Below are 24508 nucleotides of genomic sequence, written 5' to 3'. Positions count from 1 at the left end.
AAAGGAAGTTAAATAGAAAGTAAAACTAGAATATTTTCCACAGAAACGTGAAACAGCTTCCTGCCTAACAGCGCTCAGTTAGTAATGGAACAGAATCACCAATACTGAGCACCAGACTCGTGCCTCCTCAGGAAGGCAGCCCTGTCTGGCCAGAGATGGCCTCCAAGCGTCCTTCCCACACCTCAGTCTCTGCACAGGCTGCCGCCTCCCCCCTCACACATGCATTCTCTGTGGTTGAGGGTTGTCTGTAAAGCTCCCCTCCCTTCCTTTCCCCAAGTCACAGTTACAGGAACTATTGCAAGATTAACTCTCTCATATTATGTTTCATTCAACAGAAAGGCAACTCAAGAGTTTTGGCTTCTGGAACAAGAATAAAAGATCTTCTACCAAATATTGAGTTCCTCGGAAAGAATCCTTTAAGACAATTTTGTGTTGGTGAAAAGTGTCACATCAGCAGCCGCAAAGTCTGAGTTTCTGTTTACTCATCTAGCAGGTAAAGATTCACCATGCTATACAAACATCCCACCTACTTAGAAGACTAGGATAGTATAAATTCTGCATAAAAAGGTAACTCCTTCCTCATTCTCATATTGTAATCTTCACATAATAATGTGGTGCTTTCTTAGCACTTCCACATGAATTATGTCATTTATTCTTGTTAATAACTAAAGTAATAGTGATAATGATGATGATATATTAACACACTACTTAACCCACTTTAGCTGAGTGTTTATATATTTTTTTAATAAATAGACTTTATTTTGATCAGTTTTAGGTTTACAGAAAATTCAGGTTGTCTTATTTTTTTTTTTTTTTGGTGAGGAAGATTGTTCCTGACCTAACATCTGTGCTAATCTTCTTCTATTTTGTATGCGGGACGCTGCCACAGCATGGCTTGATGAGTGGTGCACAGGTCCATACCCAGGATCCGAACCCACGAACCCCAGGCCGCTGAAGCAGAGTGCATGAACTTAACCAGTAGAGCTACCCAGCCACCAGGCTGGCCCCGAGTTATGTCCATTTTAGAGCAGTTTTTCTTCTTAAAAGCTAAGCTGATTTTGCTGTGATGAAAGTAACTTATTTTGCAGAGTGAAAGGCAGTGTGCAGGAGGGTGAGCATGGACCCCAGAGCCAGATCCGAACTCCACCCTTATCAGCTCTGTGATCTTTGGTGAGTGAATTCCTTATTCCCTCTGAGCCTCAGTGTTCCCATCTCTAAAATGAGAATAACAATAAACAATGTAATACAAAGGGCTGTAAGAATTAAATGTAATAAAGATGAGTATCTAGCACAGTGCAGAGCACAAAGTAGGTGCTCAAGAAATGTTTGTTTCATTTCAATTCATGTTGTACCTTAGTAGGCTGAGAAATTACTGTATCAAGGTGTTCCATATAAGCCTCATCTGGGATTCTGATCTTTCGCAAGAGTTTACTCTGCCTTAGGGCTTTTGAATTAGACTAAAAAGAAAGAAAAGGTTCTTGTGATCTGCACAGAAGCAGAGAATTGGAGACGTGGTTTTCCACCCAACCTTGTTAACTGAGCTTTTTGATCTGCTCTGAAGAAATGGGATTAGAGGGGAAAAGCCAAAAGAAAATTGCATGACAGCCTCTAGCCTAGGGCAGGGCTCTGCCTGGCAGAGAGGAATGGCGAGCGAAACAGCAGAGCACTGGATGGAGCTCAGCTGAGCATAGCAAGTGCCCGGGTAGACCACCTAGAGCCCGGAGGGGGCCGCCCCCAGCTGCACTGATGCAATCCGGTAAATACAAGACAGCCCTGGTAGCTGCCAGGAATGCACAGGGGAGCTTCGCAGGGCACTGTATGGTTCAAGTGTAAACCATTACAGGCAGCAGCAGCCCCGTGTTAATGCTATGTGACCTCATTTGTACTCACAGGCTATGGAACCTGAAGACATTCAGGTTGTGTCCTGAGCCATGTCATGGATGGGTGTCAGGCTGTGTCCCGGATGTCATGTCACGGATGGGTGGCTGCAAATCAGTCAGCCCTTTCTGAAAGCTTTTTTCTGCCCTTGGTGGAGGAAAACGAACAAGAACTTTGGAGGCGTGCATATGCGTGTGCACTGAAGGGAGGATGCTGAGCTAAGAATACAGAGAAGAAATGAAAAAAACAAAAAGAACAAAGATTTATTTGCTAACTAAGAGGGCATTCGCAAATATTTCTCCCACATCCCATCCAGAAAGATTTCAAGGCCAGGAAAATAAAAGCACCTGTCGGATATCAACTGATTAAAGCTTCAGGGAAACCAGCAAATGTCTTCATTTTCCTATTCAAGGACTCTTTTTATAATCAAACGCAAGAGGAGAAAGTTTTAAGTGGGTGCCTGAGTCATAAGATATATGAAATGTTTGACATGTTGCTTAGTTCTACAAAGAGAAACTTCCAAATAATTTATAATCCAATTTTTTTTTCAGATTTCCACTTTGGAGGAGTCTTGAAATCCTATAAACAGAAATATAAGCACCATAATTTTCTAAATGTTAAGAGGTAAAGGCTCCCCACACACTAATTAATCCAATTATGTGTCTGTGACTTCAAACTTAAAAAGGCAATGACTTCACTTCAAGGGTGAACTATTTTTGGATCCTCCAGTCTCCTTCCCGTGAATAATACTTTGGTTGAACCAACACATCTCTCTGAGAGTGACACGAGTCTTCCTGCTTAGACAAGCAGGTCAGCAGTTAACTTCCTTCTAGTGCTTTCCTGAGAAGGCAGGTCCTAACACATCCTTTCAAGATGGTAACCCCAGTACCCTAGAACTTCTCCCTAATTATTACACTCCGTGAGATAAAAGAGCTGTGTGTGGACAATTTCTCCCAAAGAAGCCAAAAGAAAGAGAAAGGTGTGGTTACAAAGTCCCTTAAAAGAAAGACCTAATGGTCTTTGGGAGTGACCATTTTCCGTGCTCCCTTTTAATATCAAGCCTTAAAGCCAACCACACTGAAAAAATTTTCAATCTATCTTGAGGTGATTTAATTCAATAGTTTGTACCAAGTGACAAAAAGGAAATAACAGACATCTCTTCAGAGAAAAAAAAAGAAGCCATACTTTTAAATATGAATTTTCCTTTTTACCCCCATTCTTTGTTAATGGACTTTAACTTGACTCAAGGCTAGGAAGGGTTTGGCAAGATCAGTTTCATCAGTGTGAACAGCTATCTTGCACTCCTAAAGTGGTTTTTTTCTGAAATTAAGCATAGAGTTAAATCATCAAAAGTTGTTAGTGTATATTTCACATCATGTTTTTCCCCATTTCTCCAAGAAGAAAAAATCCTTTGTAATTCTCCCACGTAGAATAAGTGGCAACGTATTATTTGATTTCAGTAAATTCATTAAAAGGGGAAAATTAAAGATAAAAAATACAGATCAAGTAATTAAAATATTTAGTAACACTCTGAATAAAATGAAGGCAAGTTTACATTTAAGTTTAGATTTCTTCTTACCTATACCTGTTGAAGTAAATCCTCTGAAGCAAAAAAAAAGCACATGGACTGTGCTAAGCTATATTTATTTTCTGAGTGGGTTTTAGAGAGAATTGGGAAAATTCCATTTGACTGAATCATAAATAGAGCTAACAAATTAGTCAGAAGTTTCCCAAGTTAATAAAAAATTCCGTAAAAAAATATTTAATTTAATAAAATTTTTAAGCATGTAAGACAAATCCCTGCAAGGGCACTATTGCAAAATATATGTTGAACTGAAATAATAATCATAACAAGATGATGGGATGGAAATGATCTTTCTTTCCATGATATTAGGCCAGATCCTGTCAGATGGTCAACTGATATTTTGCAGGCAAAAAGAAGGCACACTCAAGAATAGGTCCATCCTCTTGGGCTCCTGGGAGACAGTTGGGAAATTGCTGTCTCTATCATGTGACGGTCAGTAGCCTTGGTAGTTGCCACCCACTTCCCATGTCTGACCCACCCCAAGGTCATGTCACCCCATGTGTGTGAGTAAAATACTACCAGGTCTTCCCATTCTCACCAAGCAGCACCCACTCTTCCATCCCTCTGTTGTTCCCTCAAGTTTCTCTCCTTCCATCTGAAGGTAATCTCTCCACTCTGCCCGGATTTCATGCTCTCCTATCTACCTTCTCAAGAATCTCACATCATCTATCACTCCTTCTTTCCGGAATTTAAACTTCCTTCTCTTCAGTGGTACCTTCTTGTTATCAACACTTAATCATACTGAGTCTTTTTCACCTCACAAAACCCCCTCCTTCAGCTGCTTCCCTATCTTCTGCTCCCCTTCACAGCCAGTCTTGGAGATGAAGTCCTCACTCCGTCGATTTCTTTTCCTTCCTCCTCCATCATTCCCATCACCACTCTAATGAAGCTGCTTTTGCCAAGGCCATCAATGTTCCCCATGCCATTTAATCCAATGGACCCTTTTCTGTCTCTGTGTGACCTCTTGGCATGTTTCAGTCACTGTTTACTTATATCCTTGTCAGGGCTCTTCCCTCGGCTTCCTGATGCCACTATCTGCTGAGCCCCCATCACACACTCCTCCTCCTCTCGAAACTCTCTCAGGGCACCATCCCAGGACCACTGTGCCTTGCATTCTGTACACTCTCTTTGATGGTCTCATCAATCTCTATGGCTGCCATTATCACCCAACCACTGATGACCCACACATGTGTCTCTTAGCAGACCTCCTGAGATCCAGATACATGATTCAATTCTCTTTGAATAACCTGTTGGGATGGCCTGTAACTCAACATGTCCAAAGATGAACCTGGTCAGAGTGATATTTTTAAAACACACATCAGATGTCACCCCTCTGCACAACACCCTTCAGTGTCTACCCATCCTGCTCTAAGGAAATGTCTAAGGCATTATAATGGCCCACAAGACCCTACTCAATCTGTCTCCATCCTTCTACTTCTATGACCTTATCTCCTACTAGTCTCCACCTTACTCAGACCACTCTAGCCATGCTAGCCAGACATGCTCCCATCACAGAGCCTTTGCACTTGCTTTTCCTCTGTCTGTTCTCCCTCCAGATATAAGCACTTGTTTGCTCACATTTTTGAAGACTCTGTTCAACTATCGCCTCTTGGTAAGGCTATCTCTGAAAATCCTATATAAAATTGCAACCCACGCCTCGACCTAACATTCCTTATCCTCTCCTACTAATGTCTTTGTCTTTATAACACTTGTAAATATCTGACATATCATATACTTTGTTTATTTATTGTCAATTGCTCTCCACTAGATTATAGGCTACATCATGGCAGGAGTTTTGGTCCCTTTTGTTCATTGTATTCCTAAAGCCTCGAACAGGGCCTGACACATAGGATACAGTCAATAATTAACTGTGGAATAAATAAATGAATGAATATTCACCCCCTCACTCCCCCAACCTGCTATTCATCATTTCAGTAAATGGCATTCCCATCTACCCAGCTGCCCAATGCAGAAACTGAGGGCCAGCTAGGACTCAGCTCACACTGCCATTAACCCCTCACTCAGCCCTCTGGCTAGCTGCTGAAAGTTGTCTCCCTCTCCTACCTCCTGTCACATAGTTATTTCCTACTCTTCCCTCAGGTTCCAGCCTAAACATCATTTTTACAGACCATGTCTGTTATATTTCCCTTTAAATACCCAACTAGGCCTAATACATGTCTGGCCCATACTAAGTGTTCATCAAATATTTGTTGAATGAATAAATGGCATTTCTCAGAAATGCCAGATTAGGTTCCCCTGTTCTCTGTTGTTATGGCACCCTGTAAATTTCATATAACACTCATCTCACTTTACGATAATTACTTTGTTTAATGTCTTTCTTCTCTACCAGATTATAAGCTCTCTGAAAATGGAGATCTGCACGAAGGTGGGAATGAGCAAGCGAAGGTCCTAAAACCCAGAAAGGCCTGGCCTGACTGTGAAAGGGTCGTGCTGGTAACGCAGGGAGGTTGGTTAAATCAGTTGGGGGCAGGAGCTTGATTACAGAGGAGTGGATCCAGAGAAAGGGACTTCGTTCCATTTTTAGATACCAAAAGGAGGGAGGGAGTATAATAAAATAAACTGGGCAGATTTGATCTCATACTTCTATATAAATCAATTACAGCGCCAGTTAATTTTTAGTTTGGTTTGATTATTAAATCATTGAAATTTAACCAACACATTATTATTCATTTTTTAACTTGCCAATTTCAAAGACTTTTAATTTCAAGCTTGTATATTCTCTTAGATATCAGACTGCAGTCTAACTGCTCGAATAATACACTTGATTAATTTACACACAGTTTAATTGCTAATTTAGAAGAATATCTACCTATATACGTATATAGACTATGACTTAAGAAATCCATGCAGTTTTGCTATTCCACGATGCCTCCATAATATGATATAAATTCAGAGTGAAACTATTTGTATGAAGAATTATGATAAAAATTAATATAAATTAAGATTATTTTAGCCCAATACTAAGTACTTACAGTGTTTCTTGGATGTATTTAATATTAATTTGCTCCCAGGTGATGATAGAAATGTCTACCATGAGGGTCTATCAAATATTCTTTGACCTTTTGCCAGATTTAAATGGTAGAGCGATTATCTTCCACTTAAACTTACATCCTGTTCTCACCAACAATGATCCTCACTCAAGCCCAGTCAGCTTTATTTCACTCTGAATTTATTTCTACAACTTAAAGATAAACTTAAGATTAAGACTGTGCCTACTTTTCTTTGTTGTGCCCACAGCACCCTTTGGTTCCTGGTGAATGAATGAATGATGTAGGATGAGGAGAAAACAGAAACAAGCTCTTCTACCCACTTCCATTTCCAGCACGAGCTACTATAGATAACAAATCACAGCTTTGACTGTTCCTGAATTCCAGAAATACATCATCAAAGGAGTGCACATGGACATCGAGAACCCCGACTCTGCATTTTATTATAATTTTTGTGAATATTAGTCATAAATTTACCAGTCAGTTTGATTCAACCCTCAAATTGATTAAATAACTATGAAGCATACATAATCACATAAAACCAAGATCATCAATAGCTAGAATTTATCCCAATAGATGAGGAACAAATTTCTAAGAAGATTCAAAGTCTGGATGCTACGTCACTATGGTGACAAGACAGTACTGCAATCAAATGTGATAGAAGCTCTCACACTGACCAAGCTACTCGATCTTCTAAGGCAAAACCCCAGTAAATTATTATTTATAGGCATTCCCATCATAATTATTCTTTTAACTTTTAAAATTAAATTACGTTATTACCTTATAGCTTTGAAGACACATACATGTTGCCACTAGTATCTATTATGGTCATCGCTTCATTAGAAAGTGACCCAGTCAACATTTGGTTCTAACCTATTTAACTGCCTCATCTATTTAGTTGCCCCATTAGGGGCTTTTAGTCCATTACAAGAATTATTTAAACTATCACTGATTTTGGCTCAAGGAGGAACAAAATAAGAAATATAATTTATTGTTTTGATAGATTCAAAAGAGTTTTGATGTTCTAACAGGCTCAAGTTAAGACAGCAGCCATGAGCTAAAGAAATAAGCCATTCAGACATAAACAGAAGAATATGAGTAATTATCTCTGTACCTCCTATTCTCTCAGCCTCTTGCCCTTCCCCTTGGTTGGATAACTCTTCCTTACCCATCAAGACTCAGGTTAAAGGCGCTTCGTCCTGAATTAGGTCCCCTTGCTTTGTGCTCCCTCTACTCTCCCTGTCATAACACTCATCATGCTTGGTTGTAATTACATTTTTAATGTCCAATCTTGCCGCTAGATTGTAAGATCCCTGAGGACAGGGTTCATGCTTGTCTTTTTACCACTCTGTACCTAACACCCAGCACAGTGCCTGACCCACAGGAGGTGTGCAATACATGTTTGCTAAATTGAAATGAAATTGAAGTTTATTTGATCACTACCAATGATTTGTAGTTGGACCGTAGTGAAACCTGTTAGTTTTACCTCCTACTATGTGTAGGAAATTCATACCTATAGGCAAAGAATCACCTACAAAGACTTTCAGAACAGCATTATAATAGATAAGAATAGGAGAATGGATAAATAAATTATTCTAGGTATAGTCATACAAGAGGACATTTCAAAGTCTAGATAAAGTTATATTTCTGAAGTGTTTTTATTTAAATGACATGGGGAAATTCTCATTATATTGTGTTAAATAGTAATAAAATTAATATTTACGGAGTGTTTGAGTCAGCCATTCTTCTAACAGCTGTATATATATATATACATACAGAGAGAGACTAATTTCATCCTCCCAACAAATCTACAAGATCTCCAAGAATTTCACATATACATGAAAGTTTGAGAAGCACTGACCATTCCCATTCACTTTACAGAAGAGAAAAACTAAGGGCAAAAGAGCTAACATCCTTTTCCCAAGATTGCACGGCTAGGAAGCTGAGGCAGGGTGAGAACAGAAGAGTTGGATTCAAACCCAAGATGCTTGAAACTTAGACAGTGTTCTTCCTGTTATACCATGTTGTGAAGCTTTGAATTTGCTGGGTCTTTCTTTTTCTCCCATTTCTCCCACCTCCAAATGGTTCTCACCCCAGAGAGCACCTAAAGCTTGGTGATGCACAAATGCCATGGCATTCCCCGAAGAAATTTAGAGTTGGCAGAGGGAGGCTTAGAAATTAAATGCCTAAAAGCCAGTAACTGGCCCCAGAGATCTCCAAGGACTGTTGTCCAGTCCAAGATTCCATGACATCTGCACCACAGCCTTGAATAGAAACCAGAATGCCGGCATCCGATGCAGTGAGAATTTATTTCACAGTTATCAAAGCAAACCAAAGGTTATCAGTGGGTTGGACATTTAAAGATTAAGTACAGCTGATCGCACTCAACTCTTATGCAGGTAGCTTAACTTCAGTGGGTCTGGTCTCTCTCTGGAGGGAAAATGGAGGTGTTTATGATCCTGTATCATAATGGGTTCCAGGTGACGCAGGCTAGGCAGCTGAGTCAGGCCCTCTCTTCTTTGATTTACATGGCAGGATCCAGGCCATCCCTAAATTGAAAAGATATCGTAATGAGCAAATGCAGAAAAAGAAAAGAGAAAAAAAGAGCTGAGGGAAAACCTAAAGTGCTTTTCCAAGTCCAAAGTGAGCTATGGCTGCCCTCTCTGCCTCGGAAGGTATGGTCATAAATTACTAGCTAATGTTTAGCACTGGGGCTCTGGCTCATGATATATTACAGAAGACAAGATGCCTCCAAGCAGAAAACACTGTAATTGGGGAGCAATAACATCTGTGTCAGTCACGGGACTGCAGTGAAAATGAACTGAGAAGTTACAGGCGGGGCTGCACATGCAAAATAATAATATGCACATTTTTTTACCCAAAAAGATATGTCATCAAGCCATGGGCCTCTTTAAATTCCTTGGTATCATCATAGCTTGAAGAGTATCAGTAAGACCCCCAGATTTCTATTTTAACATTAGCACTATGTTAGCCAACACTTCAAGGGAATTACAGTTTAGAAGGCAAAGAAGTCTGAGGAAATCAGAGTTTGGGCTTGGTTTTTCCGGGGCATGGATTCTAGGTCGTTGCAATGCTTCGCTATGTTGAGCAGGGCACCTAATCCCTCTGAGCCTCCTAATGTGGCATGGCCAAAGAATTCACGCATGATAGAGCTGAGCCTCAAACCTAGATCTTCTGGCTATAAACCCTGCTGTCTTCCCAGTGCATCTCTGTTATGATGTTGATATTTAAGTAATTATAATACAGTGAGTATAATACAGTGAGATGCTTAGTTCTTCTGAGACTGAAATTTCTGAGAGACTTTTCTTCTAGATAGATCAAAATAAATAGAACAAGAAACTGTAACCTTCCACCGCAAAAATTCTCCAATAGCATGATAATAGCTAAAAAGGCAAACCATCCAGAAGTGCTCAGGAAGAGATTGCCAGTTGGGAATAGGCTAGAGAGATCTACATTGAGTTAAAAATTTTGCCTACATGGCCAGCCTCTAAGATCCCTTTCAACTCTGATAATTGGCGATTCTCCACTCTAAAGGCCCAAAGTCCACCTGTGACTTCAAACACCTCTTTCTTCATAGGGGAATGAGGACTGTTCCAGTTTTGCACTGAAAGTCCTGAGACTGAGTCCCAGGCAAGCTGGAATCACCCTACTTCTCTCCGCCATGCTGTGTCTCCTTGGCCCTTGTCCAAACCAGCACAGTCCTCTTAACTGCATCTACCCACCCACAGGAAAGGCTCAATGCACAATATAAAAAGTCCTTCTCACTATACTATGGCTCTTGAGCAAACCCCCAGGAGGCTCCATCTCACTTTCATTCCAACCTGCGTGCTCAGGTACCTAAGCAGGCACCTGGGTTTGTTTCTCTAGCTAGTCCTCTTAGAGCGATGCTTCAGGTGGGCTGTCTGCTTGGCTTCGCCACTAGACATTGTCTTTCAAGTCTATCAGCCCCACACTCCTCCTCCTGACAGACCCAATTTATGAGTTTATTTCTGGGCCACCACTTATCAGGGAGGGGTGCTACTGGGTTGCCCTTAAGCCACTGCTGCTGCCTAGTCCTACCTAATGTTTGGTATAACCCGATATCAAAGCTACGTTGTGGATTTCTCACTGCCAAACTACTGTATCAGCTCTGTATCTGTTGCCAGAATTCTTTGTAAAGCTGGTTGTTTGCAGATAAGAGCTTTCCAAGGGCTCAAAGACATTTTTATAAGCTTGCTTGTTTTCTTGTTTGCTAGCTAGTGTTGCCTTTGACCATATTGAATATCCTCCTCCTGTGGTACATAAAAGTTCCTTTACTTTCTAACAATAAATTAATTCTGATTATGAAAAAAATGAGAGAATATAGAGTATGGCAGATTGGAAAGTCCAATTTTTGTTTTTCATTAGATTTTGAAGTCTGTTGGCTTATTTTAAACTATTCTAAGGTCATTGTTTTTGGTGTTTTACATTTATATCTCAAGAAATGCTGTGAAGATAAAACTATATGGAATGGATCCATACTTAGCACAGAGCCTAAAACCATACGTCCAAAATATGCCGTCTTCACTCCCCAGAGTTAGAGACATTCCTAACAATCCCTAAGGTGTTTTTTATTATTATTAATTTCTATCTTACAAAAAGGATCTGAAGCAGGCTTCTAGAAAGATGGACAATGTCCTCAGGCTCTTACTTTGGAGCATCTAACATGCTTGCCTGGTAGAGAGCAGTGGAGAGGTGGAAGGGAAGATGCTAAGATGTCCCCAGTTAAGAAAGTGTTTGAAACGCTGTGAGAGTCTGATCCCCACAGGCGTCCACCTGACAAAAGCACTGGGGTAAATTCCTCTGATGGAGGCAACTTCTCCTGTTTATTTAATGTGCATCCTCTCCTTCTTCCTTACTAACAGAGCCGTAGTTTTCTTGTAGGCATTCATTCATTCTCCCTCACAGCTGAAGCTGACCAAAGAGATGAAGGTGGAAGTTTATAAAAGAGGCCCAGTCAACTGGGAGGAACAAGCCTGGACCTTCTGCCTTCCTCCTTCCTCCTTTTTCTACCTAGCATGTGTTACGTTGCCAGATTTGCAAATAAAAATACAGGAAGTCTAGTTAAATTTGAATTTCAGATAAACAACAAATAATTTTTTGGTATAAGTGTATCTTTTGAAGTTTGGGATATGCTTATATTAAAAACTTATTTGTTGTCTATCTGAAATTCAAATTTAACTGGGCATCCTGAATTTTATCTATTTTATCATGTCCCCAAGAATGTAGACATGAAGACTGAAGTAGCTACCGTGGATCATGAAGAGAACTTAGGGCCAAAAGTCACACACCAAGGATGACAGAGAGGACCTATGGAAGAGTCCAGTGATAGAAGACCAGGAAGTTCCATATTAACCCTGGGCCACCTTCCCCAGAACTTTTTCTACATAAGATAAGTAAAGTTTATCTTGTTTGAGCCACCATGATTTGGAATTTGTTACAAGTAGCCAAACTCAGCACCAACTAGTAAACTCCCATTTCCATACGCCTTTTTCTCTCCACCCTCTTTCATGCTTCCTTTTCTCTCCCTACCGCCCATTATGTGCATTTTAGGCTGATTTTACTCATTTACAAGGATGAATGGGGAAAATAAATCTCACATAATAATTTGTGCCCTTCCTACATCCTCGTAAACAGATTGAGCTAAGGGAAAAAATAGAAAAATATGACCTGAGGTCCTTTAAAAAAAAGAGTGCCTGCAGGACTCCCAGAAGACCACCACGCAGTAAAGAGATTTCCTTCAAAGGGCCACCATGAACATACCATATCTGGAGATGTTTGTTTTGGGGACAATGTGAAATTAGGCAGAGATTGGAAGCACCAATGAAATTCTAAAGAGAAGGGGATACATTGGAAAATATCCAATTCTATTTCCTATTCTATGCATATCTTCTATTCTAATATAATAGAAATTCTATTCTATTCTATTTTCTAAAATATCCAGGCTTTATGGCACTGTGCATTGCATTAATAATTATAGCTAATAATTATTAAACACTTACAATATATTGAAACTATACTAAGTATTTTATACATTCCTATACACATACACATTACTTAACCCTCATGCTGACCCTATGAGGTTGAAATTATTAGTAACTTTATTTTGCATATAAGGAAATGAAGGCTCAGAAAGAAAAAGGAACTTCTTCCAAATCAAAAAGCATGCGAGATGTGCAACCAGAGTTTGAGTCCAGGTCTTTCTGGCTCCAAAGCCTAGATTTTATGCCCTTAATCACAATATTGTACTGTTTCCACTTTATCTGATGATTTGACAAAGACATTTCAGGACTCAATTCAGTTATTTCATTCACACACACACACACACACACAGAGTACATACAGACATATACATATATATAACTCCTGAACTGAGGGGAAAAAGTATACAACTTCACAGGCAAAGGATCAAACACGTGTTAAATGAATCGGAGTCTCGCTTTCCAACATCCTGTACTTAAGCTCTGCAGATGAGAGGATGCTGTGCCTGGACTCAGCGCCTTTCTAAAAATAACTAAAAGCACAATACAAAACACCAGATTTTTATTATGTTGGTTGTTACTCAGCTCCACTTATTGAGTGGTGAAACTGATGTCCAGAAATCAGAGTATCCTGGGAAAGTGTTAGAATCGGGGAGCTAGGGGAGAGGTACGCCTGGAAAAGAATGAAAGTTTAACCTAAAGTGACCTGAGCATCACGTGTTTAAGCTTTTCTACCAACTTGCTCTCACCACGAGAACATTTCCATTTTTAAGTCTCTTAAAAACCACAGATTGATCAGGCAAACCCACAATATAGACTCACTTTGCTGTAACTTAGCTTTAGCATTTCCTGAGAATGTCCACAAAATTTGGATCGGACTTAGTTTCCTTAGATCTGCAGACACAAGCCATGGTGGTGTAACATGATGAAGAGCTCCCTCTGGAGATCGCTGAATCACAGGAAAAGCATAAACCAAGCAGGAAAAATGTGCCTTGCACTTTTCCATGGAATTCACCTACTGCAACTGGGGGTGGCTAGGTTTTCATGAATAGGGCACCCAAGGAGAATAGCTAATAACAGACTGATCCAGAATTGAGAAAGAATAGCATGGCATCTTGCCCCAGTCATGAATAGATGACATAACAAAGAAAGAGGAAAAAGAAACAAGGAACCCAGGAGTAATGGGGAGACCAGGGCTCACCAGCCAGGCGTCTGGTAAGCACAGAGTGTGGGAACTTTTCCTTGCCTCTGAGACACATATTGTTGTCCAACAATGCACGGCGGCTGACGTTGCAAAGTCTCTATTTCAGAGGAGAAAGCAGCAGAGGTGTTCTGCTCCTCCTCTCCGCTTTGGGAAATCCTGGGAAGTGCCAGCCAGTTTGCATTATTGTTAAAGATGTGAAAGAACAACACGCAGCAAGCTCTGTATTCATAAGAGTCAGGGAATGGCATTAATCGAATTCTCAGGGCCTCATGACAATGTCAGGTAGTAAAACTTAGTCTGGACTGGGACGCTGGAGGATAGCAGTGGAGTCCCCACCCAGGCACCAACTTAACAAGAGACTTTGGCAAGTAACCCCATCCCTCTGGTCCTCAATGTCCTCAAGTGTAAAGCAAGAAGGTTATATTGCTGGATTAATGCATCCCTTCATTCAACAATATTTGTCAAGCTAGAGTTACAGAAATGGATGCCTCACGGATCTTACATTCTACTGAATATGATAGACAATAAAGAAGTAAACTAATAAATGTTTTTTGGTGAAAAGAGCCATGAAGAAAAAAATCATGGTTAAAGGAAAAAGAGTAATGAGTTAAGCTGGCACTCTAAAATAAGGTTGTCAGGAAGAAGAGACACTGAGCAAAAGCTAGAACGATGAGAAGGAGCTAGCCAAGTGAAGATCTGGGGAAAGAGTGTCCCAGGCAGAAGGACAGTCATGTGTAGCCATAAAATAGGAGCGTGCTTGGCATATTTGAGGTACACCACGGGGACCAGCATGGCTCGAGTAGAGGGTACGAGGGGAAAGCTGGTTGGACACGAGCTGGGGAGATAATCAGTAAACAGATAGTGTAAGTTTAGAATCAGATTTTAAGTTTAGCGTGTGATCCAAAACCATTGAAGGGTATTTATTGAGCAGAGAGGTGCCTTGAACCTCATTAAAAGATCACTCTGGCTGATCACAGTAGAGAGATCATGTATTTGTTCAATAATAACCGACTGAGCATCAATATCCATCATGCTTTGCTGCAAGTGCAGGAGGTACATCAGTGAACAAAACAGGTCTCTGTTCTGATAGAGATTACAGTCCAGTGGAAGACCATGTGGAAAACTACTGTAGTGGTCTACTGAAAAATGATGGTGACTTGGGAAAAAGTAGTAGTAATGGAAGTAATGAAGGCTGCTCAGATTCCACATTTGTTTTGAAGGTGGAATCAAAAGGATTTGTTGATGGGTGGATGTGGGGGTAAGAAAATAAATAATAAAAAATGACTCATATATATATGACATATATATAATGACATATATAATACATATAATGACGAATATATACACACACATACATATAGATATACAATTGTGTGTGTATATATATATCCTTCTCCCTCACTCTTCTCCCTCTCTCTCTTTTCCTTTCTCTCCTTGCCTCTTTCCCTGCCTCTGTCTCCCTCTCTCTCTGTCTCTCTCCCCTTTGCTCTCCCTCCCTCTCCTTCTTTTTCTCTCTCTCTGCCTCTCACTCTTGTTTTTAACCTGAGCTTGCTCCTGAACACAGCCTTCTCATCATTCTAATGTGTTCTCAATGTCGCCTCTTCAGAGAGCCTTCCCTGACAACTTCAATCTAGATTACGATTTTTTATATTCCACGTGAAGTATGTATTACTAAATAAAACAATACGATATTTGCTGTAAAATATATGAACAAGAAAGAGTTTGGGGGAGACAGATGAAACTAGATCGGCAAAACACAGCTGGTGAACTCGGATGGTGAGTATACGGAGTTCATTACACTCTTCTCTCTACTTTTGTGTATATGTCAAAAGATTTTTAAAGTAAAAAAAGGGAAAAGATGAGGGCCAGTTACATTATGGCAGTCTGCTGCGCTCATGGTGGTCCAGCCACCTGCCAGGGTGGTGTCAGGGGAGGCTGGGTAGGAAGCCGGGACTTCCATGACCTCCTGAAGGCAGTGAGCCTGGTCTCCCCTCAGTGTCAGCAGAGGGCATGTAGCCAGCAGTAACGAGACGCCCTCTCACTTCCAGCCAGGGTGATGTCTGTCAGCAGAGGCCTAGGGAGAAGCCTGACCCCACCTCACCCCAGCAATAATGAAGCCCCCCCGAACCCTGGAGTATCACTGAAGGCTGAGTGGGAAACTGGACCTCCACCCTCACTTGGCAGTAAAAAGGCAGGACCCCCTCCCCCTACCAGTGTGGAATCAGAGGAGGCTGCTAAAACAGAAGATTTAAATAAGATCCAGGTCTCATAACGCAATACCCAAAATGTCCAAGATACAAATAAACATCACCTGTTATACCAAGAACCAGGAAAATCTCAACTTGAATGAAAAAAGACAATCAACAGAGGCCATGACCAAGATGACACAGATGTTGGAATTATAAGAATTTTAAAGCATCCATCATAAAAATGCTTCAATAAGCAATTATGAACACACTAGAAAAAAATGGAAAAAAGAGTCTCAAACAGTATGTACAAAAACAGCAGTTAGGAAGATAAGCTTGCAGATAATTACTATCTTCCACATTGTTCATATGGAGAAACTGAGCCTCCCAGAGTCAGGAGACTTGAACCAGTCTTGGTCCACAGCTGGTCTGGTGCATCACCATCCCTGGATCCCAGCTATTTAATATGTCACAGATTTCCCAAAACTCAGGCTACATTTCGGCAACTCCATGGCCTGTTGCATCACTGAAGTTTTCCCGGCCTGCTCCCTGGAAAGAAGGTTTAGGGTTTCAGCATGTCACTCCAGTGAGAATGCTGTATCCAGAGTAACGCTGACTCCCAAAGACTAAGACTTCACAGATTTCAAGATTTCTTCTGAAGTTTCATCCTGTTTCTCCCTCTCTAGGAGTTGTAAATTTGAAAACATTTATTAATACATTCCAGAAAGGTTAGAGCACACTCTGGGGAGGGAATCAGAAATGAATTGTGGTGCAACTGCTCCAACCATTTGGGGAGAGGTTTGCATGCTTCCTGTCAGTGCAACATCCATGGAAGACAGGGCGTGGAGAAACAAAGGACAGAAAGAACACAGCATAGGGATCCTCACAGCCTGGCGTTTCTGTTACTTTGCCTAGTTTTTGGCCTTGGCTCACAGTTCATGGTACCCGTGGATATGTATTTTTAAACTCAAGGTACAAATAAGCTAATTTCTAAAAGAAAGGGAAAAAGAAGTAACATTTATTCAATACCTAAATACCTACTGTATGCCAGACTCTGTATCAGTCACCTTACATGTTATCTTTTTTATTCCTCAAAGTAACTCCACAAAGTAATATTGTCACCATGTTATAAATGAGGAAACTGAAATTCAAATAATCAAATAATCTACTTAATGTTTTACATTGCAAAGCTATGGAACTGGCTTTTGAATGCAGGACTGACAGGTCTCTAGGCCATTGGGTCTCTACCATACCATGAAGCTTACCCATAGGTATCAGGTTCTCAGAAGGACACTCCAGCTGGGGGCAACTTCAGGCCTCTCTTCCCCTCTTCCACTTAGGGAAGTTTTGGGGGTTTTTTTTTGTTTTTTTTTTTTTTTTTTGAGCAAGATCAGCCCTGAGCTAACATCTGCTGCCAATCCTGTTTTTGCTGAGGAAGACTGGTCCTGAGCTAACATCCATGCCCATCTTCCTTCACTTCCTATGTGGGACACCTACCACATCACGGCTTGACAAGTGGTGCCATGTCCACACCCAGGATCCCGCCCGCAAACCCTGGGCCGTTGAAATGGAATGTGCGCACTTAACAGCTGTGCCAGCCGGCTGGCCGGGAAGTTTTTTCATTTTATTTTTTTTAAATGTCCATTCAAACCCCAATTTTAGTGATCCTATCTGGAGAGAAAATGGGTTTGACTACGTGCTCCATAGGTAGACTATTTTGGCATTGCCTAAGCCACCATGTGTAACATCATTCCTGTGATAGAGTGTGCTCGGAAGTCTAGACAACCAACTTGCATATTTGTAAATTATTAAGAGTCAACATTGGGGAGGCTGTCGGCATGGGACTGTGTTAAATGAGTCGTCTGGGCAAGGGACTGGTCTGCGACGTCTTCAGAAGAGTGCGGATTTTACCTGGGCTCTGGAAGACAGGGCTCAAATTGGCAGACGTTGGATCGCTTTGGCAGGTAGGGAGTGATATAAGCAAGCTTTCAAAATTGGGAAAGGGAAAAACCCACTTAGGGGCCCATGGAAAGAGCAGACATTTCTCACTGGAGCAAGAGGTCTGGTTTGGGTATGACATTGAAACAGTGGATGCAGTGGTTTGCTGTCTGTAACAGTGAGAGTTCCGTCAGGAAACAGAAACCACGCCAACTATTTCAATAGGGAGAATTTAATAGAAAGAGTTGTTAATTAAGTATAAAGTTGTTAACTAAGTGCCAGAAAGGGTGAAAAGAGAACTCTAGGGTATCACGGAGGTAGCAACAGCAGGAAGCAGCAATCACCCCTAGGCCTGGGGGACAAAGGGAAGAGGGATGATTAAAACGAGAAACTTAGAGGCAGGGGCCCATGTACCTGGGACCCAAATCTCTGAGATGGGGCTGGGGCTGGGGCTGGAATCTCCGGAGGGAGCTCGAGGAGGCTGGTTCTCCGGTGTGAGGAAAATGCACTCAGTGCTCTTACCGGAAGGCGCTGCAGCGGCCGGAGTAAAACACGAGACTGGAACTACAGTCGGAGGAGCCACCAGCAGAGTGGAAGCATGAGAGGAAGCCACAGTCCCTTCTCCCACTCCAGCCCCCCAGTCTCCTCCAGCGCCCCCTATTGGCAAAACCAACAGGGATCCCGCTGGCAAAGCAGAAACGTAGCCGGCAGAGTCCCCCAGCCTCACAGGGCAGAGAACAGGGAGGCGTTGAGCTGAGAGACAACAGCCTGAAAATCTCCACTGGGCCAACCTAGAGTACCTTGAATGCCGGGCTCCGAAACTTTAACTGTTCCTTGTACTAAAAGAGAGAGAAATGTAAAGTTTTTTTGTAGGAAAAGTTTAATCTGGTTGCAATCTGTAGGATGACTTGGCCTGAGGATACAGCAGGAAGACCTATCGGGACACCACTGCACTCTAGCTTACAGTCTGAACAGAGCAGGTAAATGGAAATGCAAAGGAAAGGTAAACGCAAGAATCACTACATAAGGAAAACTAACAGCAGGTGTGACTGATATTGTAAGAAAGAGGAGTGAAAATTCAAAGATAATCAAATATTCTGCCTACATTTATGTAATATGAACTTGCCACTGATTCCATGATAATTTCCTCAGAAGTCATAAGAAACTGTTCTATTTAGGTTATGGTGAAAGCAGCAGTCCAAGTCTGTGAATAAAAAAATGAATTACTAGATAATGATATTGAGAGAACTGAGTATTCATTAAAAATACAACATGAAAATGTCTCAAAGAGATGAACAGAAAGCGAGACTGTAAATGTAGTGAAAGAGTTACACACAGAGTGAGGAAAGCTTTAGGCACAAAATCTAAAACTTCAAAAGAAAACTGAAAAGTTCAACTATGTTAAAAATCTTAAACTCTATATAAAAAAACAATAAAGTAAAATGACACAGGAAAGCTTGGGAAAATGTTTACAATATAAATGAGAGACAAATAATTTCTTTAATACACAAAGAACTCTTTACAAATAAACTTTCATGACCAAGGAAGAAAAGCAACAAAGTAACAGAAAAATGAGCACAACCTATAGATGGTTTACAAATGAAATATAAATGGTTCTTACCCATGTGAAGAGAAATTAGCCTTATCCAGAATAAAAAATTTAAAATAGAATCATCCTGAAATATCATTCTTCAGCCTTCATATTGATAAAGATCAAACAGTTTGAAAAGGGAGGGAAGGTGTGGAAAAACAAGCACTACTTTTCATCATTGTCGATGGTAACATAAATTGGTACAACTTTTGTGGAGGACAACTTGTCAATACCCTACAAATCTTAAATGCACACACACTTTGACCCAGAATTTTTACTAGAAATTTATCTCACATAGATAATCCAACATGTGTGCAGAGAAATATACATAAAAATATCATGAAGAGACGTAGCAGTTTGTACAATGGGTGACCATGCTGGTTTTCCTTCAGGCAGCCTCATAGCAAGAAGGCTCAAGAAGGACTTAAAAATCTCTGGCTGAAACCAATGCCAGTGTGCAAGCTTTCCAAGCAACTGGCATCTAAGAACAAGATGTAGCTCATGACAGCAAGACTCTAACTTTGAGCGCAAAACTGAGGGTCTTCCAACGTACTGGAGTGATCCCTGACTCCTCCTAACACCTTTCCTAACATTTGAGGAGGCGGGGCATCAGGAACCTGCTCCGACAGTACAAGCTATGGTGTGCCCAGGCATACCCAGCCCCAGCTCACCCTTCCACGTGTTAGTTTTCTACAGCTGCATAACAAATGACTGAGATGTAGCAGATTAAGACAACACATATTTATTACCTCACGGTTTCTGTGACGTCTAGGCACAGTTGAGCTGGGTCCTGTGCTTAGAGTCTCACGAGGCTGTAATCAAGGGCCCAGCCAGGACTGAGTTCTCATCTGGAGGCAACGAGGGAAGAATGTGCTTCCCAGTTTATGGGTTGTCAACAACAGTCAGTTCCTTGTGGCTATAGAATTCATGGCAACTTGCTTCTTCACAATTGGCAAGAGAGAGAGAGAGTCTGCTGGCAAGACAGTCTTACTTAACATAATATAACCATGAGAGAGACATCCCATCACTATTTGCCATATTCTATTGACCCAGAAGCAAGTCACAGGTCCTGCCAATACTTAAGAGGGAGGGCATCATGCTAGAACATGAATACTCGAGATGGGGATCATGAGGGTCACACTAAAGTCTGTCCACCACACCATGTGATAGAAAGAGTCTAGGGGGACCATGTACATCCTGCTAGACATGTGCCAGGGGCTTTCTGCTTTGAGTGTGTCACGTGTTGTTTGTGCTACTGTGAGACAATATTTGTTGTAGCATTACTTGCTATAGTGGAAGACTGGAAACAATCTAGATTGATTTCAATGGGAGACTGGCTAAATAGATTATGTTATAGCCATACCATGGAATGTTTTGCAGCTGTTTTAAAAAATGAAGCAAAATCATATTCACAGATCAAAACAATCTCGAAGACACATAGTTAAGTAAAACTAAGGCAAAGTGCTTAATTGTCCATCTAACATGCTGCCGTTTGTGTAAAAACAAATAGTGGGGAATGGGAGAAAACATAACTTAAGTGGTATAAATAATTGGTAAAAGTTGGCTGAAGGAAAATGGAAGACTAAGGAATAAGAGTGGCAGAGAAACTTTACACTAGATATATTTTTGTACTTATTTTTAGCTGTGTATATTGCTTATTCAGAAATAAATTGATAACAATTTCTTAAGGAACTCGAATATTCCATCAAGAACATGTTGCCATTTTATTCTTGGAGTGTCCCAAGGTAAGTCAGTGCCCTGATTCAATCGCTGGTCCTATTTTCCTCCTCTATACTACAGCCCTGCTGTATTCTTTAGGATGTGTTCTTTAGGAGGCGATTGGTTGTCTAAAAACTGTTATCTCTCTGGAAATGTTTCTATTTTAATAGGGCAATAAGCAAAAGACAAAATCACTAATGTTAAATTTTTAGGCACCAAAATGAGCTGTTGGGAGTCGTTTGGGGGAGGGGAGCCTGCCTAGTGTCTAAATAGCTGGCAGTTGACGACCTGCCTCACGTCTTCATTAACTCAGTCCGGTCAAAACCTATCTCCTGACATAAGATTGGCATTGCTATGGTCAGGGCTCTTTGAATGCTCAAAATTTCTACCCTGGAAGACATCCCTTAGTGCTCATTCTACTAATAAAAGTACTATAGAGAATATTTTGAGTTGTTTATTCCAAAACCATATGCAAATAAGCAATGTCACTTTGGTGTATATACTTCACATCCACTAAATATGAAATTACATGGTCGTCAACTGCCACTCTTTCCAATACTTAGCTTTTCCCCTAGTTGAAATCAGAATTTGCAAATGAGCATGGTATTCTTCAACCTTAAAATGTTTCACTGCTTTTGGTGACTAGATGATGTTCAATTAGGAAAGAATAATAAAGCAAACAGGGTTACCCAGTGAATAGCCAGGTGGAATTCAGGGCTCTTGCCTCGAAGTACTTGGGATCCTACTATGTAGAAGAGCAGCCACAGACCATCCTGGAGAATTCATAATAACAATAACAATAAAAAGAAAAACATTGCCATATATTTCTATAGAGCTGTATCAGACACCTCATATGCACACATTTGTGCCTCACTTGTATGTGGGCCCTGAACTGTTTGCTCTGCCCCAACTGCTGCTGTGAGGACCAACTCTGTGTGGACTCAGATCAACTTGACGTGGGCACAGTCTGAAAATGCCTGCCACAGACTCACCCCGTCACTGTAGGGAGAGGCAGTCCATCACGGGCCTTGAGTGTCCCTGCACATTCTTGCTGAGTGTGTCAGACTGCAAGCCTTATCTATTTTCTGATACTGAGAAGCTGCAGTAACTAGTCATATGGACAAATAAGAAGGTCAAGGTGACCACAACTTGACTACCGTGTAACTGCTCACTCCCCAGGGGAAGGGGGACTGATTTGTTTCCTGCTTTCTCAGAAAATGTTGAGTCCTTGGTCCTGGGTTCCTCAGCAACACAAACCCACTGTATGCACAGACTCCATCTAGACTCATCAAGATGCCTCCACAGGCCTTAGGAGTAAGGGGAAACCAGCACCAATATGCTGATGCTCATGCTGTTTGCTGTGCTATGAGTAATAACTCTTTTGTCTCTGGCCCAGAAGTCTTGGGTCTTCTGGCAGTGTCCATGAGACAATAATAGGCTAACTTGTGAGTAGAGCAAGTAAGTTCCAAGTTTATAAACAGGGTAAAATCAAATTCCAGACCAACAGTTTTGGGGACAAGGATGGGGTGCTGACAGCAATGTAATTTTCTTTAAAGGAAAGAACAAAGATCCTGTGGACCAGATTTGGAGATAGAAGACTCCCTGTGATCCAGTAGCAAATACTCTTGCCAAGTGGCAGTGGAGTAAGGAACCCTCTACTATGCTGCCTGAGAGCCAATAGGAGTTGAGTTAATATTTAAAGGTTAAACAGTGAAAGGTGGAATTAAAACATGTCATCTACATGGTGCCTTAGTTATTGTTTATGGTCCTCCAGGTAGGCAGAGGAAAAGATGTTATGACAATGAGGCAGTAAGCCCTGTGGCCCCAGCAAAAGACAATGTGTCCTGTCCAGGACTGCTTAACTAAGGAGTCCCCAAAGCTGAAATTCCAGTGGCATGCCCCTGGAAACTGAAAGTAAATGCAAAGGCCTGCTTACTGGTTGCAGAACTGTTCTCTTGCTACAAATATACATGCTGATCCCTTAGCCCCCTTCCATGACCTTAGCTGCTTAAAGGTAAAAGATGACTAAGGATGAGACAGAAGTCTCTCTGATCCCAGGGGATTTGAAGGCCATATGCATCCATCTGAGTATGCTGGCGAACTTTGAAAAGAAAAGGATTCAATCTTTTATGGCTGTGTTGGAGACAGGTGATAAGTCACCATTCTATGTGGTTCATGCAGGAGCGGGCACCTGAATTCAACTGATACGGTTTTGGCAAGATTCACAGTGGGGAAGGGAAGCTAAGGTGACCTTGTAGGTGGAGCCCTTTGAGTGGGTTCAGTGGACTATTATTGTGCCTTTCACTACTGAATATATAAGTGTTGCTGATGTTTCACATTCTTTTACTATGAATGCTTATAAAGTCCATACAGGATTTTCCTGATAGGAAAAGCCACATATGTAGAAGTGCTAGTGAGATATGTAAATCAACCCCCAACCCTCCTCCCTGTTCCTTCCCAAGTGATCCGACAGAAACAACATAGAAATCAGGAGAAGAAAGGAAATCACAGCCTTGATTAAGGACTCGAAGGCAGTGGCGGTAGACGCAATATCTCAACACAACATTCCTGCATGACCTTTGAGAAAGGCTAATAGGAGCTGGAGGCTTACGGTGGAATGTCGCCAACTGAATTCAGTTGTTGGTTATAGAGCTGTGGCAGTTCCAGACAGTACGACTGTGATTTATTTCATTGCACAGACTGATAGCACTTAGTCTCCTGGCTTAGACAGTGCTAAAGCCTTTTTTTCTATACTATAGGCACTTGAGTACCAAGATAAATTCACATTCATGTAGCAAGGCCTCCAATATATGTTTGCAGTCCTCTCCAAGGGGTACCCAAAGTCCTCTGCAATTTGTCACCAGTGGGTAGGTCAGGACTTGGCACAGCCTTCTGCCTTCTGATGTCCAAAGCTTTCACTGTCTAGAGGGTGTTCTGTTGATCAACAAGTCAGAAGCCTCATTGTCAATGGCCTTGACTGTGTTGTTATCACACCAGCATGGGTGGCTGATAAACCTTAGCAAAATTCAGAAAACTGCTCACCAAGTAAAGTTCCTTGGGACTAGGTGGATGGACTCACAGTGTTTAATCCCTCCAGAAATCAATCTGCTGTCTTCTTGGTCCTTCCAATACCAGAAAAGGATGTCTAGACGTTACTTGGCTATTGGAGATAGCATGTGCCCCACTTGGGCATTCTCATTGGTCCTTTATATCTACCGACCTGCAAATCTGCATGGGGCTTTGAATGGGGTCACACCCCATTGCATCAGGAGCTGTCCGTCAAGCTGTAGCACACTCTGTACATTTGGGACCCCACAACCCTAATGACACCTTTAAACTACAAGTCTCTGTGACTGATGCTTTTGCCAAATACAGCATT

The 24508-nt window shown here is 41.3% G+C and overlaps 2 long non-coding RNA genes across 3 annotated transcripts in view; one reads left to right on the top strand and one right to left on the bottom strand.

Moving 5' to 3' along the window:
* The first annotated feature begins 243 nt into the window (after window positions 1-243).
* LOC139084815 (uncharacterized) lies at window positions 244-2531 on the top strand. Its single transcript, XR_011542593.1, has 3 exons — window positions 244-493; window positions 1089-1170; window positions 1893-2531. It is a non-coding gene; the product is annotated as an uncharacterized lncRNA (long non-coding RNA).
* A 6230-nt stretch (window positions 2532-8761) lies between these two features.
* Window positions 8762-24508, bottom strand: part of LOC139084813 (uncharacterized) — a 77931-nt gene continuing 62184 nt past the window's right edge. For both annotated transcript variants that reach the window (XR_011542591.1, XR_011542590.1), the window contains one exon: window positions 8762-9020. This is a non-coding gene — a long non-coding RNA (uncharacterized lncRNA). The remainder of the gene's footprint in view (window positions 9021-24508) is intronic.

This window comes from Equus przewalskii, chromosome 7, assembly GCF_037783145.1.
Source record: "Equus przewalskii isolate Varuska chromosome 7, EquPr2, whole genome shotgun sequence".
Classification (NCBI taxonomy): Eukaryota; Metazoa; Chordata; class Mammalia; order Perissodactyla; family Equidae; genus Equus; species Equus przewalskii.
Note: the sequence above shows the minus strand (reverse complement) of the source record. Positions and strands in the feature narration are given on the sequence as shown.